Source organism: Myxocyprinus asiaticus, chromosome 41 (genome assembly GCF_019703515.2).
Source record: "Myxocyprinus asiaticus isolate MX2 ecotype Aquarium Trade chromosome 41, UBuf_Myxa_2, whole genome shotgun sequence".
In the NCBI taxonomy this organism is placed as follows: Eukaryota; Metazoa; Chordata; class Actinopteri; order Cypriniformes; family Catostomidae; genus Myxocyprinus; species Myxocyprinus asiaticus.
In genome coordinates this window covers 4,896,133-4,905,336 of record NC_059384.1, presented here as the reverse complement: position 1 = coordinate 4,905,336, position 9,204 = coordinate 4,896,133, and the positions used below count along the sequence as shown (strand labels likewise).

Here is a 9,204-nt window from a genome sequence, read left to right as displayed (position 1 = left end):
TGAATCCAGTGTGTGCTGAGTGACTCCAGCCAGGTCTCCTAAGCAACCAAACTGGCCCGGTTGCTAGGGAGGGTAGAGTCACGTGGGGTAACCTCCTCGTGGTTTGCTCTCGGTGGGGCGTGTGGTGAGTTGTGCGTGGATGCTGCAGAGGACAGCGTGAAGCCTCCACACGTGCTATGTCTCCACGGTAATGCGGTTGACAGTCACAGATGCGGAGGCAACTGAGATTCATCCTCCACTACCCAGATTGAGGCAAGTCACTACACCACCACGAGGACCTAGAGCGCATTGGGAATTGGGCATTCCAAATTGGGGAGAAAAAGGGAGAAAAATAACAAATAAAATAAAGAGAACATACTTTAAATCAGCAGTAAAATCTGACAACACTGGAATCATAAAGTATTAACAATTTTCACTGTAGCCTAATGAAAGCAACATTAATGAGACCTATTAATTTAAATACATTTTCAACATCAAGTTACCATAAGATGGTTCTTAGTAGTTTACTCTACATCATGCCAGCAAGAAACCCTACATACATTTTGTAAGTTCATGTGGGACTATTATTACAACAGCCAATATATATATATATTTTTTATGGAAAAAATATATTTCTTACACATTTTACATATGTACTGTATATAAATGTAAATGTATATACATTTTAGAGACCGGGGGGGGGGGGGTTGCGGGGGCAATCACCTTTTAGATACAGACATCGCCTGTCAGTCAACTCGCTAACGTGCATGCACATTAGCTATACAAGCCGGGAAAATTGCGTTTTAGCGTAATATCAGGTAAAGAAGCACAATTTATGATTCCAATATTATCAGATTTTATTGCTGGTTTAAAATATGTTCTTTGAGTTTTCGGTGTCCACCCATTCAAGTAGATTGGAGCTGCACTGTCGTGACTGGAAATAGCCTCCCGAGAGCATTCCAAAGATGGACGACAGTGGACTGACTTGCTAGAAAGACTTTGACACAGCCGCAGAGATGGGCCACTTCTATTAAAATGAATGGGAGAACGCCCAACGGCAGCCAACGGTCATTGCATGTAGAAAGGAAGTCCCGCCTTACAGGTAAAAGAGCCAATCACCTTTTAGATACAAACATCGCCTGACAATCAACTTGAGAACACATATGCGTATTAGCTATCCACCTTTTTCATACGTCCCATGATGCTTAGCGAGAAATATGGGCATTACTTCCACTGTCAAGTTAACACAGCTGTTGTTGCGGCGTATTTCCATTCATTATTTTGTTGTGGTGTTGGGATTTTGAGGAGAGCGTGTATGATTTCATATGGACATACAGTTGTGCTCAAAAGTTTGCATACCCTGGCAGAAATTGTGAAATTTTGGCATTGATTTTGAAAATATGACTGATCATGCAAAAATTGTCTTTTATTTAAGGATAGTGATCATATGAAGCCATTTATTATCACATAGTTGTTTGGCTCCTTTTTAAATCATAATGGTAACAGAAATCACCCAAATGGCCCTGATCAAAAGTTTACATACCCCTGAATGTTTGGCCTTGTTACAGACACACAAGGTGACACACAGGTTTAAATGGCAATTAAAGGTTAATTTCCCACACCTGTGGCTTTTTAAATTGCAATTAGTGTCTGTGTATAAATAGTCAATGAGTTTGTTAGCTCTCACGTGGATGCACTGAGCAGGCTAGATACTGAGCCATGGGGAGCAGAAAAGAACTGTCAAAAGACCTGCGTAACAAGGTAATGGAACTTTATAAAGATGGAAAAGGATATAAAAAGATATCCAAAGTCTTGAAAATGCCAGTCAGTACTGTTCAATCACTCATTAAGAAGTGGAAAATTCAGGGATCTCTTGATACCAAGCCAAGGTCAGGTAGACCAAGAAAGATTTCAGCCACAACTGCCAGAAGAATTGTTCGGGATACAAAGAAAAACCCACAGGTAACCTCAGGAGAAATACAGGCTGCTCTGGAAAAAGACGGTGTGGTTGTTTCAAGGAGCACAATACTTGTTGACCCGTCTCCAAACATAGCACTTATGGTTGTGACCATAAAGCTCTATTTTGGTCTCGTCACTTCAAATTACAGTGTGCCAGAAGCTGTGAGGCGTGTCAAGGTGTTGTCGGGCATATTGTAACCGGGCTTTTTTGTGGCATTGGCGCAGTAAAGGCTTCTTTCTGGCAACTCGACCATGCAGCTAATTTTTGTTCAAGTATCGTCGTATTGTGGTCCTTGAAACAACCACACCGTCTTTTTCCAGAGCAGCCTGTATTTCTCCTGAGGTTACCTGTGTTTTATTTTTTTGCATTATCAGTCATATTTTCAAAATCAATGCCAAAATTTCACAATTTCTGCCAGGGTATGCAAACTTTTGAGCACAACTGTACATCAATCATTATATCATACTTACTGAATGTTAATAAACTGCAAAAAAAAAAGTCATAAAGACAAAGAAAGCATGAACAAAAATTCTCCCAGATGCAGTTGAGATTTAATCTAAACACAAACGCAAAATTTCTAGCTAAATTATTGGTTGTTTTAGTGGAGTACATGAGTTAGTTCAGCTTCAGATGTGTGTGCTTGTCATCTTGTCACCCTGCATGCTCAAATCAGCACACTGAGGAAGAGCTGTGAAGTTCTCATACTTGGGTATGCAATCGCTTTTTCAAGTTTTCCGATCGGACAGTTATTTCATTTTAAATCCGCATGTAATTTTTAATTTTAAACTTTTGTTCGTCGGGTGATTGACTGGTGAGAGGTGGTACTTTGCTGCTGTCCGGGATGCATCAGGATGCCATTTTAAACTTAAAATGCGATGTGGTTTTTGACTACCTCTTTATGTGTTTTTTGTGATCCAATCACAAAACATTTTGCACCCCGTTTACAACTATATTTAGCGCTGACCTTTGTAATTGGATCATCCGAAATGTGTTTTATTACCAGCTGTAAACAGGGTCTTAAAATGACTGCAGCCAGAGCTTGGGAATGCTGTAGAACAACTTCTGGCGGAAGTCCCACCCACATTTGTTTCCCCAGTAAGACCCCCAGGAAAAAGGTGGATACAAGTTGGGAAAATTGCGTTTTATTTAGCGTAGAAAGAACCACATATAATATAAATAAATATATTTATTTGGACATACATTATGAACACTGTTCACAAAAGATCAATATTATCTGTACAGCAACTTTGGAACAAAATGTATTATTAAAAGCACAATTTCATTTATACTGAATAACAATGTCCACATTTTTATTTCAAATCAATTCGTTTTTTCCTTCCCTTAAGGGAAGACATGGACATCCTGCAAAGGAAGGAAAAATGGGATGCAAAGGGAAATCAAATTAAAATTCATTTTAAACATCATAAAACATCATACTACCAATTTCACATCTCATAATTATGGTCTTCCAGTATAGAATTCATGTATTGAGCATCACAGAATGAAACAGATAAAACATCACCACAATTAATTTCACCAAACTTATCTGGAAAGAATAACACTTTTAAACTTCTGCTCCAAACTTACTTCAAACTTACTTCTCTGTCTGCTCGTATGAATGTAACACATCATAAGAAAGTGTTTCACCGCTGTTCAAATGCACTTTGGATCACATCATTTATATGTATAAATGTTTTCCATCTGAAAGGACTAAATATTAAATGAAACAAATGACAATAAAATGCAAAGTAATCTCTTCAGTAATCAAAATACTTTTTAAATGTAACTATTCTAATTACCAATGATTTAAATTGTAACTGTAATGGAATACAGTTACTTATATTTTGTATTTTAAATACGTAATCCTGTTACATGTGTTCTGTTACTCTTCAACCCTGTATATATATATATATATATTTGAGATGCTAATGGGAAACACTATGCTTTGATTAGCATAGCAATTGCTCAATGAGTAAAGCAGTAAAGTCAACTCGGTTAATTTAAGTTCACTTGGTTCCATACATTTTTTTTAGTAGTATGAACAAGAGAGGAGATACAATATTGACATTTAGATATGGATGTAGAGTAAATTTGTAGATGACTTGAAAGCTTGCAAAGTTGCTCCCTGCACAATATGGACTAAAACTACAATTTTAAATACAAATAAATAAAGATTAGCCTACACGGTTATACTGATAATAAAACTGAACGGCCCCTTTGCACCTCTTTGCCACCAGCGCGCGCCACTGTTCCGTTCGCGTGCGCAGTCGCAATCACCCACCGCCCACGCGTGACATCTGAAAGAGAAAAATGTGATAAATAAATAAATAAATGAGCACTGTTCAGTTCCGCCAGGGACCCGCGAGTGTGTGTGCGTGCGTGCGTGCATGAGTGTGTGTGTTGCGTCTGTCTGAAACATGAAATGCTTGCGTTGATTCAAAACGGGGGAATTACCACCACCAACAACATCGTCTTCATCATCATTCCTCTCATCCACGCCAAAAAAAAAAAAAAAGCCCCGTTCACACGCGCAGGGAGGAGCGCGATGCAATTAGGGTGGTGAAATTATCCGTGCACGCTACCCGTGAAGGCGAGGATGGCTTATTACACATATTATTTTAATTAGTGTTAATGGTTTTATTTACTAGTGTCTTATTCCAATCCGATTCTTTGCTCAGCTGGATCATACATGTCGTGATCAATGAAAAGCATCGGTTAATTCTTATGGATTAACATATCTGAACTCAACCCGAGCCAAGTGAGTATACTACTCAGTGTAGTTGTGTATATTGTGTACTTATGTCAATATCCAGTTTTGTGTAATGTGTTGATTGTGTCTGGTTTATGTTGCATGCAATTTTCAATCCTGTGCTTAAATAAAGTATCCATGTATCTGTTTGTCTGTTCCATGTTTTCACTGATAAATGGTCTAATTTGGGATGCTTTCAGAGTCTGTTTTGTTCTATGAGATATATAATCAGGCGAGCATTGTCTTTGAGTCTTACTTTCACAACATTCAACAAGTACTGCTTTGTGTCTGCCCTAATGCTGGTGTTTTCATGGTGACAGATGCACTGATGCATAAACCAGTCACACCAGCATGTGTGCAGAATTTATTGACCTGAATATACTGGCACACTAACAGGTGTCTGAAATGACGGACAGAACACACTACATACATGTCCACATATTTTGCACTGTCTATTTGAGGATATACTGTATCTTCACACGCAGCCAGAATTATTTTGAATGCAAGATTTAAGATTTACACTGTTTGCTCGGGAGTATTTTCACCTGTTGGCCCGAATGGAAGCAGTCACTGTGGATAACTATAGTAGGATCATCGTTTTTTCCTGCAGGGATGAGTAATCAGTGAGAGAGTAGCAGACTACAGACATCAGAAATGCTTGTGTGAAACTCGTGAAATAAAAGCATGGAAGAAGGCAGAAATGGGAGGTGTCAGACTGTATATTTTTTATACAGGGTTAATCATTTAAGAGCTGTCCATGGATGCTGAACTCAGCGAGGAATAGTGTGGTACGACTGTGCAAACTGAGAAGCCGATATACCTTCAACAACACATGCTTTGTCGATTCTGATCCATGCGATTCATACTTGTCCAAATATATCCATATTTGCATTTAATAAAATTACCCTTCACACATTAAGCATAATAGAACAAATATTAGAATGTTTTCGAACATCTGGTTCTTGTATTTAGCAGTCCTTAAGACTGCTCTGCTTGGATGATTATTTGTTTTAGGTGGTTAGATTAAACTTAATTAAATTGAAATTTAATCATTGCAAGATGTGACCGAGCTGGGTTTATTGCCCTAATTTTGTCCCATTTGTACCTGTTCTAATATAGTAGCTTTTCAGATCTGACACATGCTTTGTGGATTCAAATTTATGCTTGTCCAAATATCTAAGTAAAACATAAGCAGCCTTTCACACATTGAGCAAATAAGAACAGATATTAGATTTTTTTTTTTTTTTAAACATCCAGTTCTTATATTAAAGTATAGACTGTTAGATTACACTTTTTTGAATTTAATTGAATCAAGTTAATCATGGCTAGATGTGACCCTGATGGGTTTATTGCTTAAGTGCTTAAGTGGAGGGTAGCTCAGCGAGTATTGACGCCGACTACCACCCCTGGAGTTGTGAGTTCGAATCCAGGGCGTGTTGAGTGACTCCAATCAGGTCTCCTAAGCAACCAAATTGGCCTGGTTGCTAGGGAGGGTAGAGTCACATGGGGTAACCTCCTTGTGGTCACTATAATGTGTGGTTCTGTCTCTCGGTGGGGTTCGTGGTGAGTTGTGCGTGGATGCCACGGAGAATAGCATGGGCCTCCACACGCGCTACGTCTACGCAGTAACACGCTCAACAAGCCACGTGATAAGATGTGTGGATTGACGGTGTCAGACGCGGAGGCTACTGAGATTCGTTCTCCACCACCCGGATTGAGGCAAGTCACGCCACCACGAGGACTTAGAGCGCATTGGGAATTGGGCATTCCAAATTGGGGAGAAAAGGGGAGAAAAAATAAAATAATTAATAATCCTCCCATTACTGTTCCATTTATATTCATTTGTGTGTAAATAAACTGAGTAGCTTTCATTTTCTGTTAAAACGTAAATACCATAAATAGCTTAAAGGAATATTTTGGGTTCAATACAAGTTAAGCTCAATCAACAGCATTTGTGGCATAATGTTGATTACCACAAAAAAAAAAAATTAGACTCGTCCTTCCTTTAAAAAACGGGGAAATCTATATCGTAGATATATCGAGTTGGCTATATTGTATGAAATCGAATTATTTTGCAACAGCCAATCAGGTGACTCTCCCTCATCTCCTAAATCTCGACAATAGAGCGCAACAGTCGGGCTCCAGAAGTAAAAATCCCATTCATTTATCCCATAGACAAATTGATTTTCAACATTAACTTATAAAACTTTAAAGACAGAGCTACCGTGAGCTACGAGGTTGTTCATCGATGGTATATGCTTCCGCTGAAGCCATATGTCTGCGTTATTTCAACTTCATTGTTAAAAAAATCTTGTTTGATAGCGGAATTCATGGTAAACAACTACATTACCCATGATATAGCAGAAAAAGTCCACCAATCAGAGAACCGCAGACAACGAAACCCACGAAACGTGCCTCGTTTCTACCGCGCGCTCCCATGACGCACTGTGAATGAGGTAATCGAGTCAGTCACGCTTCACCCTTAAACTACTTATATATTTGTACATATCAGAATATTTTGCAAAAAAATGTAAATATATTGTATCTATACTTATATAATGACAATCGAAAATCAATAGTTTTATACATTCCCATCGTTTTTTTTTTTTTTTTTCAATGACATCCTTTGCAATGCTTCATAGGATTGTAGTCCGTGCCCTCATGAAAGACGGTAAGTACACAGTCTTGTACATTTGTCTTTATGTCTGATTTTCAAATAATCTTTTACCTCAAAACAAAGTTTGTGATGTTGTGAATCTCCTCGGAGCTGGTTGGTTTGATTCATGGCTTACAACTCTTTTATGGATTTTATAAAATGTTTATTGAAGAAATGGATGGGGAAAATACTTCTGGAAACCAGACGGCTGAAAAAGTGGGCGGGCACTGTTGCGCTCTATTAATACAATACAAAACTTACTATTTACGCTTCAAATCATCCTTACACACTCTACTCTATATTTAGGTTTAGATATGGGGTTTGGGTTAGGGCATACAATTTATATGCATGTTCACAATGTCTGATACGCAGAACTTGGTCGTGTCTAGAAGGTAACCACCCAGTTACCTAAAGTGTCGCGAGAGCCGCATTGAATGTTCACACACTGTTTTTTGTGTGTGTGTGCGTGTGTTTATTTAGAGTGGTAAAGAAACCCTACACCTAAACCTAACCTTAACCCTACCACTAAATCGAACCATAAACCTAACCGTAGCGACAGCGAATGAGACTCTCGCCAGACTAAGGCTGCAGGAGGGTTACCTTCTAGACACAGCCACAGAACTTTCGCTTACTTCTGCATTACACATCCATGTATTTTCATATCTAGAAATCGTACAACTTCAAATGAAAAAGCAAGTGAAAAATGGAGGTTACAGTGAGGCACTTACAATAGAAGTGAATGGAGGCGGAAATGTGAAGCATATAATTTTATAAAAGCACTTATATTAATTCTTCTGTGTATTAATTGAGCTGTAAAGTTGTTTAAACCGTAATTTTTATGGTCGTTTTAGGGTGTAAGGGTTTACGGCATTTGGTTATCATGGCACGGAAGTTGGAAAATTGACTATAACTTTACACAGAAAAGGGTAGTAAGTGATTTTATTACAAAAAATCATGTTAACACACATATTGTTTGTCTTGTGACCTCTGAAACAGTGAGTATTTTAACGTTTATGGATATATCTCACACACACACTTTTCACGTCTCAAACTGTATTGTTAACTTAAAAATCTGCTTCCTTTTCTTCCTCTGTGTCAGCCATATTTTCTGTAGTTATTTATTCTCAGTGTTATTTTCTGAACTACTTTCAGCGCAGCAGATCTGTAGACGTCTTGAAGTACTGTATTATCTCTATAGTTTGTCTCTGTAAAACATACTCTTTTATTTTGATTTTTGTATAGTGTTATAAGGCTGATTGAAAGTTATGTACTACTGTAGATGGCATTAGTTCTTATATAGTTTGATTACAGTGAGTTTGAGCCTATATTGTTATTTATTAAGGTTACTTTACTTGCTTGATACTATTTTAGATGCAATGAATGTCAATATTGGTTCGTATATATTGGTTAGCTGCTAACTTTCCTTGTTCAATGCAACATTTTGCATGTTTAAGGACTTGAAGAACCTAACCAGTAATCAATTATATTGCTGAATTTCCCTACTTTAGTTGCAATAGTTAAGACATCTAATTAATATAGTGCTCTACTATACAGATTGTTAAAGAACTGAATTGGTCATAGTGAATCTCTTTTTGATTGGTATAGTTAACAATTACATTATGATGTCACTGTGCCCCATCACTGCAATACTGCTAATAGTTTCTGCCTCTTCTCTCCCTCTTTCTTGCTGTAATTGCTGTTGAACTTGAGAAAGAGCCGGGCTCTCAGAAGCAGAGGTTTAAGGGTTATACTCACTGTAAGATGATACGCTTTCCTCATTTAGCAACTTTGACCTCTTACTCAATAAATGTTTCCTGTAATCCTTTCCCAGTCTGCTTATGCAGGGTTACATTTCTATGT

At 38.0% G+C, this 9,204-nt stretch overlaps 1 protein-coding gene across 4 annotated transcripts in view; it reads left to right on the top strand.

The window, feature by feature from the left end:
- Positions 1-4,103: 4,103 nt before the first annotated feature.
- The window catches only part of LOC127431556 (potassium voltage-gated channel subfamily C member 1-like), an 80,156-nt gene continuing 75,055 nt past the window's right edge, over positions 4,104-9,204 (top strand). For 2 of the 4 annotated variants that reach the window (XM_051682018.1, XM_051682019.1), the window contains exon 1: positions 4,207-4,697. The gene's annotated coding sequence lies outside the window, so the exon portion shown is untranslated. Of the gene's footprint in view, positions 4,698-9,204 lie in introns of all 4 variants that reach the window. The other 2 variants (XM_051682020.1, XM_051682021.1) reach the window with 2 other exon arrangements.